We start from the raw sequence: 10000 nt of genomic DNA, 5'->3' as shown, positions 1-10000 counted from the left end.
TACCGAACAGACTCATCAGGTGGAATCATGAAACCTCTGTCACTAAGGAAAGGAATACTGGTGCGAATGGCTGCCGCAGGACCCCATCTTCCCTTCCTTTAGTGCCCTCCATTTAGGGTGAAATAGGAGCCGGTCTCGAGCTGATGTCTGACTCCCCACAGCTCAGCCGGGGAAAGGGCGCCCCGCGAACACGTCCTTCCCCCTTTGTTGCCTTGCCTCTGGAAATGGTTGTTGGTTATGATTCCGAGGACAATATCGATCTGACAAATGATCCGAGATAAAGGCATTGGAGAACTCTGCTACTATACCTTGAATCATTTGTTATTGGGTCTTCCATATTCTATTCAATGTTGTTTTCGACATGTGCGGAGGCTGGGCTATGAAAAGAGGCTTTATCTTAGCCATCAGCGCGAGAGATAATCATCCCCACTTCAGTTCCATTCTCCTCCGTCTCCTTCCCCGCTGTTCGCCTCTTATCTTCTATAGTTGCCAGCTCCGCTTACGTTCTTGCCGTTGGTAGCAGAGTAGACACACTTGCAAACTTTAGTTGCCTACTCACATTCCTGCTCTCCAACAACACAACAACAACGTGGAACAAACAACGCCTCTGTCCTCGAGACAAAGAAAGTTTACATCCACTGGAGAGCTCACGTCTAAACGAAGTTTATACTGAAACTCAAACATGCGCTTCTGCAAGAATGCGTAAGGAAGAATAATGATGAATATAATTCTCCTTAAACTGACAGCGATTTCCTCCAACAAAGACCGCGGAAACCTTCAGCAATTACATTAATCTCAGGAGACGTTTTACAGGGGGGGGGGAACAAAAAGAAAAAAACTAGAAAGGGAGAACGTGATTAACAATAAAAATGAGAACAATAAATACAATCAAAATAAAATCATTAGAGGATTGAAGCAATATTAAAAAGGCAAATAATGGTTTCCATTCCATGATTACCTTTAGGCATACGATCATGTTCATACAACTAGCATAGTAATATATATGGCAACACATATCCGATACGTTGATTTCGTTTTGCGATCTAATGCAGTAACAACTTCAAAAATATTATTTTCACTCCCGATCTCATTTGCCATATTCATATTTACTGAACTGGTAGTGTTTTATCGACCCCATTCATGTTTGAAATTTGTAAAAATACAATATAACAGGAGTGGAGAAAACTCCCTGGTCCCTCTATAAATTAAATGGATTACTACAGTATCTTAGTACGTTATCTGATTAATCACGGAGTAATTCCTTTTGCCCTTCGGATTATGTAATCGATGTAAAATTTGCAATCAAATGGGGGTCATCTGGAAAGAAGGAAAAATATATTGTGATGCAAAGAGGAAAAAGTGAATTCATAAAGCTAGAGTGAAGCTTAATGAAAAAATGGAAAAACAGTTTTTCGGTCTTTCACTTTTTGAGTGGTAGATTTGCAGATAATTTTACAAATTCAAATCCTAAACACATTTAGAAAATACATGATACAGAATGTTTTCACACACACACACACACACACACACACACACACACACACACACACACACACACACACACACACACACACACACACACACACACACGTCTTTTTGTCTTTAATATTGCTCTCATCCAAAACCAACAATACGTATGATTTATAAGTTTTGTGGTTCCCTCGCTGAAATACATTACAGGTGTACAACATATGGAAATCGTTTTATTCGCTCTACTGTTACAACAACAACTACTACTATTATAAGTATTTTCATTATTATAATTATTGTTGTTGTTGTTGATATTAGCAATATTTTAGTAACTGGTAATTGAGAAATTCGGATATATTACGCTTATCATCATCATGGTAATTTTTAATTACCATTATTAATTTGATAATTGACAACTGAAAATTTGAGACATTGTTTTCCTATTCGCTTTTTATCTAATATATAAGTTAAAGATCAAATACAAATGGTTTTGTGCTCTCTCGTCTGCTCAGAGAGAGAAGCGACATTACCTGATATGTTAATGCATATTACATGCCCTCAAGTCACAGTCGGTAACTGTAAGCTTTACCTGTTTCAACTACATCAGCCGTATCTCTGGGGACATCATCATCATTTATTCCTGGAAGTTAAGGGACTTGCCTCTTTTAAGCGGGTCTGTCACTCACCTGGAAAGCCAGTACTTAGAAAAAATAGATTTATAAAAAAAGCCTCATCTTTCGTGCGTCACATCAAACGGGCCAAATTGCAAAATTAATGGATTAACATTTATCTATTGTGTCAACTTAATGAGAAATATTTCATGTGTCAATTAGTTATTCGCAGAGGTGCTTCCGAGTGGTTATCATACCGTTGGGTTTTACAGGTTGTCTCTTCGGGCAAATAAGGGATTTAAACACCAGGCTGTTTTAATAATTCGGTCATACAATAGGCGTTATTATTCCAATAGCCACTCTCATGATACACACACACACATGGACAGCATGCAACTAGAACTGCAAAGGCGTGAGCAGGAAAACAAATTATTGCAAATTCTGGTGCTTTTCTTCTTGTCTTTTCGTTGTCTTATTACAACTTGTTCCACATCAGTCCTTCACAAATAAACAAACAGTAACAAATACCTATTTGCCAGAGGACAATTCTCTTCGCAGTGGATATCAGTGCCAGTGTAATGATTTTTGTTTTATGCAGCTTAAGGGAAAAGAATTGTGTAGTAAATCAAGATGGAGTTCGTGTGATCATTAAAACTTTTGTTGTTGTTTCACGTTTTTCTTTCTACTTCTACAAATACTGATGCTGCTACCACTAAATCATCCTCTTCTTGTTTTTCATTTTTGCTGTTCTTTTTTTCGTTCTTCGTTTTCTTATTCTTTCATGTTATTTTATTAATGCCTCTTTTGTACTACCGCGACTACTAACATCACAAGCGCCTTCGGGGTTCATTCCATACTACTCCCAACCCACTCATCCCCCCCCCCATGTTATACACCCCTACCAGGGCATTTGCGCCATCGACCGTCCCTCTCCCCCTTTATCCCCGCCCACCCACCCACCTACCCACCCGGCCACCCACCCGGCCACCCACACCGAAACCCGAAGGATGAAACGAAGCCAAGAAACGGCCACCGCGGACGTCGCTCTTTGTGGCAGACGCTGAGCCCTTAAGGGGATGGTGGACGATAATACACCACGGGGAGGGAAGCGGGGATGACAGGAAGGAAGAAGCGAATAAGGCGTGAATACGAGAGGGAGGAAGCGAGGGGATGTGCAACGAAGAAGGGAAGAGAGAGAGAATGGAAGGCGATTAGAGTAGGGGGAAGAAAGCGAGGGTAAGAATGAGGAGGTTGAGACATGTGGAAAGGTTGAACTGATCATTTTTTCTTATTCTGCTGCTCTTTCTTTTTTTACTCTTTTTCTTCTTTTCCTTTGAGGGGAAAGAACGGGGGCATAGGAGGGGAAAGAAAGGGGGCTTAAGAGGGGAGAGAGCACGATAGATGAGGGGACGGATGCAAGAGAAACGGAGTCACTGGATACGACGAAAACAAAATGGCTTGGACAAAGTGCACGCGGATTTCTAAGGAAAAAGAAGCACCTCGAAAAGGATTTACAACTAATGAGAGACAAAAAGCAATTAGCGTATAATTAAGAAAATTATTTAACACAACTAGTCAAGAGATTACGTTACTGATTTTAATAAACCTTAGTCATGTATAATTACAGCTGAGAATAAATGTTCATAATACATTTTTATGTTAAACAGAAATGATAATGTGGCAATGATATTTCTGATAACAATTTAATCGTATTATCAATGAAAATTATTATTGATAAAAAAGATGCTCGCGGTGGTGTTGAAAACAATCAACATTCTTATAATAATAGTAATTACGATGATAATGATAATCATAAAGTGGTAATGTTCACAGTAACGCTGATGATCAAGATTATTGCAATAACTGTAACATTGATGCTGATACTTAGGCAATAATAATAATAATAATAATGATAATAATAATAATAATAATAATAATAATAATAATAATAAAAAAAAAATAATAATAATAATAATAATAATAATGATAATAATAATATTGACAGTGATCATAATTAGAGCATAAAGGGTAGTGATGATGAAAGTATAAATATATCATGACAGCAGTTGCAATAGTAATAAAAGTAGCAATGCCACTACCAGTAACAATAATATTATTCCGGCAATGGCAATGGTATCAGGAACATTCATAATAATAAAAATAATGAGAATGATGATGATGATGATGATGATAGTAATAATAATAGTGATAATAATAAAAACATTTAATAATGGTAATGATAATAATAATAATAATAATAATAATTATTATTATTATTATTATTATGACGATGATAATAATAATAATAATATTAATAATAATAATAATGATAATGGCAATTATAAGAATAATGATAGTATTAATGTTAATATAATAATGATAATCATAATAGTAATGATAATGATGATGAAGATGCTAATGATACTAGTAATAACTGTAACAGTAACAATAACTGGAATGATAATAAAAACAATAGTATTCATATCAATGCGAAAAATAATAATGATAATAATAGTAATGATAATAATTATAATGATAATAACAATAATGATAAAGAATATAAAAAAAAATTACATTACAAGCAATAGTAATAATGGTGATAATAATACTAATAAAAGAATGATTATCATAAAAATGATATAATGATAATAATAATAATAACAACGATTTAATTGAAAATGATGATAATGAAAAAAATAGAAAGTAACAATAATAATAATTATTATAAAAGTAAAAGTAATAATGATAATAATGATAATAATGACAACAACAACAACAATAATAATAATAATAATAATGATAATAATAATAATAATTACAATAATAATGATAACAGTGATGGTAGCAACAACAACAATTATAATCATAATGATAAGAATAATAAAATAATATTAAAGACAATAATTATAATAATGTTCATGATTATAATGTTCATGATTATAATAATGATAATACTAATAATGATAATGACAATAATAACAATAACAATACTAATACTAACAATAATAAAAGTAATACTTATACTAATACTAATAATAATGATAGTAAAAATAACAGTGATGATAATGATAATGATAACAATAATAGCAGTAATAATAACAATGAAAATATATGTTATGTAAATAACGATAGTAGTAATAATAGTAATAACAATGCTACTAGTCATGATGATAAAACTACTAATATTACCACTACTCATACTAACAAAAACTACTATTAATACTAATACTAATAATAATGATAATAATGATGATAAAGACAATGATGATAATGATAACAATAACTATGTAAATAATCATAATAATAATGATAGTAATAGCACTACTATTCATAATAGTGAAAATAATGATAATAATAATGATAGTGATAAAAATAATAACAAGAATGATGATAATAATGATAGTGATAATAATAATAACAATAATGATGATAATAATGATAATAACAATAATGGTGGTGATGGTGATAATGATAATAATAATAATAATAATGATAATAATAATAATAATAATGATAATGATAATGATAATAGCAATAACAGCAACACCAGCAACAAGAACGATAATAATAATGATAATGATATTAATGATAAAAAATAGAATGGTACTGATTATACTATTACTACTAGTGATAATGATAATGATAATAATGATAATAATAATATCAGTAATAATGATAATGATAATATCAGTGATGATAATAACATAAAATAATAACTACAATAATCATTACGATTTTAGTAATAATAACAGTCACAGTGATGATAACTATTTTTCTCATTATTATCTTCATTATTATTATTGCTATTATTATCATTACTATTATTATCATGATAATCATAATGATCATAGCAATGATAATGAACAATAAGAATAACAATAATGACAACATAAATGAAATCAGAAGCACCTCCTATTGTGAGAAAAGAGGGTAAGGATGTAATTATAAAATCGTTGAAGAGAAGAGTAGGAAGGAAAAAATAAGAATAAGAAATAAAAAGAGCAGCATTCTCAAAGAAACGGAGAGAGAGAGAGTTCAACATCATATTCAAAATGTTTATTCCATTAAAAATGGTTATAACATTGGGGATTGTACAGAAAATCTGGGAGTAATATAAAATTCACATCATATGGATGCTAATATTTTACATAAACTCACATAAAATCAAGAATTGCATTGATTTTTAAATAGATATATAAAAACTTGTTTGAAAAGTAATGAGTCGGAAAAAGATCATACTGTTGTCGTTTTCGTAATAAAGAGTATACACACACACACACGCATGTGTGTGCGTGCATATGTATATATACATATGCACATATACATAAGTGTATAAAAGACGTGTAGAATTAAAAAACGGATAAGCATATAAACATAGTCACAAATAAACAGAATGCAATCACATTTCACATACTTACATCAAAATCGCAAACATTGAAACATTCCGGCGATGATGATAGAAATATATATAGTGTCAAAACTAAACAAATGTGAATGTTAACATAGGTAATTTGCAATAAAAAACATAAGGTCATGTTATCGAACTAGATAAGAGAGAAAATGGATTTAAGATCAGACCTTACTTATAAGGTATTGCTTTAGTCTTACTTTAAAAATGCATATACTTTCATTCCATATCATGGGTCCTCTAATAGGAAATAATCTGCGTCAGATATCTGTGCATGTTCGAGGAACAAATAGGTTATTATTTTGCCTGGTTCTTTAGTCACGACTATCGCTGATGTTTGGAAGTGGAAACAGCCAATGAGGAAGCTGTTGTCTAACGACTTTAAAAACTAAGACGCAAATGTCAAAGACACATTTTTGGTCTCTCCTTAGCCACTGCAGTTCATTTGGGATGGGTTTAACGTGGTCGAATTTCCGGGCACCCGAGACTACTTTGCATGCAAAGTTTTATAGCTTTTGCTCTCGCTCTCTCTTTCTTATTGGTCATACCCCAAATTCTCGAGCAGTAATTGATTATACTTAAAGCAATTACTTGGGCGCATCACAAATATCTCTAATACGGTTTACTTAGAAGAGCGTTCCTGTTACCTTCTTGTACATAGAATACCTAGGTTCTTTATTTTGTCACTGGGCTGTATCCGAATATGTTCAAATAGTGCATGTATGGCAAAAGGGATTCGAGAGATGTGCTGACTTCCAATGAAAATACATTTGAGTTTTTGATTCACACTATCAAATGCCTTCGAGAGGTCAAGTAACAAGACAAGAGACTCTTTGTCTATCCATGTTTTCGTAAATGTTATTTGTAACCGTTAACAAAGCCGTTTCTGTCGAGAGTCTAGGTCTAAATCCATGCTGGCTCTTTGCTAATAAATCATTAGTTTAAAGATAAAGAGTTAATTGGTTACCTGTAATTTCCTCTAAAATCTTAAATAAAATGGGTAGAAGAGAAATAGGACGATAATTGTGTATGTCTTCTTTATCTCCAGCCTTGAAGAAAGGGGTTACATGAGCTAGCTTCCAAGCGTTTGGAAAAGTACCAGTTACTGTGGAAGCATTTATGATAACAGTAATGTAGAAGATGACAACAGGAAGAGCATCTCTTAAGTATGCTAGAGGTATGCCATCTGAGCCAATGGCTTTGAAGTTATTCAAGTTCTTTATCACCAGGATGATAGAATTCATATCAACTGGTTGTGGCTGAAAGTTGGGAACTGGAGTATTAGAAAAGGATTGAGTTCTTTCGTACTAAAATACGTCTGTGACTGTTCAAAGGACTTCTGTTTGCAAAGTAATTGTGAAATTCCTCGTTTTTTTTAGTTAGATTATTAATATTCTCTTGTTTAAAGGACTTGCTGCTCTGGGGCGTTATACTGCTTATGTCATGCTATGTCATGTTTTTGATTGCATTGTGGAAATATTGTGATATGCATATTATGATTATGATTATATTGTTATTATAATATGGAAATATTATGATATTTAATGATATAATTAATATATTTTTTCTCTGCCTTATTAGTTGTGCAGAACTACATTTCTTCTATCCATTTTTAATTTTCTTTATAGAGTATCTCTAAACTGCATTATATTATTAATTTGGGGCGTTATCCATGGTGCTTTCCCTTGTGAAAATGGGGGCACAGCCGTTCAAATTCCTTATAAACATTTCATTAAAAATTCTACTTGTTTGTTATCATTGTCAGTGTGAAGAATTTGGTTCAGGGCATTGATATCATTCAGGAGAAAATTGCAAAACGTATTTTGACTGTAGTTATTTTGGCACCTGAATTTTTGACTATTGGACTACGCCTTGGTTTAGGAATATCAGTTTTGGCAATGATGAACTCATGATCTGCAACAGGGCAAGGATGATGAAATAAGATGAGAGTTGGTTTTATGATTAGTTGATGAAGATTTTTAATGATCTTAGTTCATTTTCACTTTCGGTTAATTTTACAATAAGATCATTAAAGGCAAAGAATTTATAAAGGCATATAAATCATCACTAACATATATAGCTACTCCTCCACGTCCTTTGTTATGGCGATAAATGCAATATTAACAAATTTATCCTTTAGCTTGTCAGATAGCCAGGTTTCACTAATACATAGGATGTCGATCTGACGTTCCATAACTAAAATTTCGATGTCAGTCACAGTACTTAGGAGAGATTGGGCATTTATATGTACAATGTTGATGAAATATCCATTGATGTGGTTGGCCTGAATCCTAGCGCCTGTTTTGTTGGCAAACCCTACTCTTGTGTCCGATGACATGAAGCACATCTGATCTTAAGGTCGTACCGACATGAGGATTGTTGGTGGTTGTGCTCTCCACAGTCATAGCAACCTCCTCCCCGATTTTTCCTTTAAGGTCTATGTCCACTGAGACGCAGTCTGTCAAAGTAAGGGTGAGGTTGCGATGGAAATTCCTTTCTGTTACGCCTGTTAGAAGGGAAATTGATACTGTTGCGAAGGTTATGTCTAACCAGTGATAATCTCTTATTATTTGACCAATTATTTGTTACCCTGATATCAGCTTTATCAGCATGATCAGTTCTCGGTTGAGTAGGATTATTCCTGACAATGTTTAAGGATACATCATCATTAAGTGAATTGTCAAAGGTTCTTTTAGCTGAGTTCCAGTTATCTCTTGATTTTGAAAAGGGGACATTGGTTCTTAATCGTAATTAATAGTCTAATTGCTCCGAGCCTATTTCGTATGAGCCCTGAGATTAACTCGTCATCCTGAGAATCAACACATATGTCATCTACGTCGCCAGTGCCAAGTCTGAAAGGGAGCTCCATTTTGATTATAATGACGCCATTAGATTGGCTCTGTTGCCTCTCTCAGAGTTGGCACTATCTCACAAATATAAAAGTCCATTGTCTCACACCTTTGTTCAAGAGTGGATGTAAGCGTCCCGATGTTGTCTAGAATGGAGCTGACACTGACATCTTCCAAGATGTTTTGTAAGCCGCAATAGAGAATACAGTGAGTTGGACTCCAGTTAAGTTTCTCCTCCACCCAGCACTTCATAAGGTCCATATTTGTTTCCTTGATAGTCCGAATGAAACAACCCTCTCCAAGGTCGGTGGCGCGCACGTAGCTGAGGTTGGTATCCCCCAGGAGGAGAATCCTCTCGCGTGGGGGGCGAGAGTCCGGCGTGGTGGAGTCGTGTCCTGGTATCGGCTGTGGGCCACGTTCTCTGTTTCGACGCACTTCTTCTTTAACCACTGTTACATGATCTCTGAGTTTATTAATCGTAATATAGGCAGTCTTTAACATGTTTTTTTTTTTTTTTTTTTTTTTGTATATTTAATCGAATTCTGGCTCACCACTGCCTTTCCTGCTCGGTGTCTTCTTCTCTTTTTCATTATGTTTACTCATGATCATGTCAACGTTTCTCTTTTGTCACTCAGATTTTGATAAAACCTAATTTACGGCAA

The sequence above is a fragment of the Penaeus vannamei genome, chromosome 12 (genome assembly GCF_042767895.1).
Source record: "Penaeus vannamei isolate JL-2024 chromosome 12, ASM4276789v1, whole genome shotgun sequence".
In the NCBI taxonomy this organism is placed as follows: Eukaryota; Metazoa; Arthropoda; class Malacostraca; order Decapoda; family Penaeidae; genus Penaeus; species Penaeus vannamei.
This window is presented reverse-complemented; position numbering follows the sequence as displayed.